The sequence below is a fragment of the Vipera ursinii genome (assembly GCF_947247035.1).
Source record: "Vipera ursinii genome assembly, chromosome: 1".
NCBI lineage: Eukaryota > Metazoa > Chordata > Lepidosauria > Squamata > Viperidae > Vipera > Vipera ursinii.
Genome location: NC_139512.1, coordinates 35,373,077 through 35,375,249, shown reverse-complemented (window position 1 = coordinate 35,375,249; position 2,173 = coordinate 35,373,077).

Genomic DNA, 2,173 nt, shown 5'->3' with positions numbered 1-2,173 from the left:
TAGAGTTTCAAGATCTTTTTTGTGTACTGGATTCAGTATTCCACATGTGGTCTTATCAAAGCAGTATAAAGCAATACTAATACTTCACATGATCCTGATATTATCCCTGTGTTGAGGCTGCATTGGTTTTTTGGCCTCTGCAGCACACTGCTGGCTCATATTTTAGAACTGAAGTAGCTGTAAATTTAATTGGATCTAACATCAGTCTTCATGTATTTTTACAAGTTAGTTTTATCTTATTATTTTCACTATAGCAGCTCTGACAACAAATAAGAGAAATTGACTCACGCAGACAAACTCACTGGAATATGAGGCATGCAGTTCTTTTCAGAAGAATAGGTAAGTGTATGATTCTGTACGAGAAGCTGCTGTAGAAATTTGCATTCGCAATTGTTTATTTGTTCTTTTAACACAGTGGCTCCCAACCTTTTGGGCACCTGGGACCGGTTCGGTGGAGAGAGGTTTTTCTGTGGACTGGAGGAGGTGTGGTTTTTCATGCTGTCTGCATCCTACAGATGGGGCTTCACTTGTTTGTGCGGCCTGGTTTCTGGCATGCCGTGGCCTGGTTGGGGACCCCTGTTTTAACATATATCAAAGCCCCACTTTGGATCACATGCATATTCAGTTGACCCTAACCCTTGTACATATTGCCAAATGAATTCTGATTTTAGATCTAGGCTTGGATTGTTTTAATACAGTTATTACTACCATAGAATAAGCTCTGCTCAACCTTCTCTGATCAAGAACTACATTAAATCTTTAAATGATTTACCAGGGCTACATTCCAAAATGTGGATAAGTTCAACAAAAAGAAATAGGTGGGGATTAATAAATGCTAGCTTTGATTTAATGTAATTTAAATTACTTAAATGTAAATTTAAATTGCTTAAATATGATTATTCACCACATACTTAATATTTTTTCCCTCATATTATTTAAAAAACTACAACTTAGAGGTGATTATGGAATGAGTTCTAAGAGCTATATCCAGGGATTTTGGGGTAAGGCTATCAGTTGGATTGAAGGCTTCTTCCCAAAAAAGAGAGCATTTATTTATAATGTCAACACTCATTATGAAATAAACCATATAGGACATTAGTCAGGCTTAGAATATCTTGAACGTCATGATAATGTATGTAGTAGTATGAATGTGAAAATTAGGAAAGTATCCAGAAATTATGGTGGGAGTGCTGAAAATCGTTGCAAGATTCACACTGCACTCAAAGTAATAAGCAATTGGTTGCTAACTTGCATCACAGACCCAGCTGGGAAACTGATGGGATTGTTTCAATAAAATATCAACTTCTTATGGAAAATTGGCTTCAGGAAAATAGCAGATGTCAGATTAACCCTGGGAAAAAAAAAGCTTGATGTGAACAATGACTACCACCAATCATATTTCATATCTAAACTTTATAATCAAATTTGGCATACACGACATTCCAAAGAAATTTTAATGTATATTGTACTTTATATACATTATGTATACTGTGTAGACAATACAGTTTCTACGTAATGTAAATATGGATATAATTTATGAGCAGAACACATGGTTTGCATACAAATCATTCCAGGCTGAGGCCAGGCCTTTGCTGGTTAAATGTTTAGAGAGCAGATGATGAGACAGATTTGGAAAATTCCTCCCAATCTAATCTAAATAGGCAGAACTGACCTACACAGACTATTGGTCTACGTCAATGCAAGACAGCTCAGTAAAAATCTTTCAATCTGCCATTTGGCCTCTGGAATGCCATTTCAGGGATTGTAAAACTTTTGTGAAATCCTTGGTGCTTTCCAAGCTTGGTTGTTTTCTTGTAGACATTTCAGTACCCAGCTAGGTAACATCTTCAGTGCTTGAAGGGAGTGAGGTTTGGTCTCTGCTTATATTTAGTGGCTTGACCTGTCAGCATTGATGGGAGTGTTGTTTTCTTCTTGGGAGTTCCTTGATTAGGCTGTTGTTTACTATTCATTTTTTTATCTGAATTGGTAGTTCTTTGATTGGGATATTAGTATTATTCTGGTGTCATGTTATTTTTATCTTAGTTCTTCCATGGCATAACAATAATATATATCTCATTCTCTTTTCCAGCCCTTAACCAGAATCAAAAAGTTTGGGAAGGAGGGCTGAACATTCTCAACACAGAGATAACATCACACTCTTAATGTTTGAAAT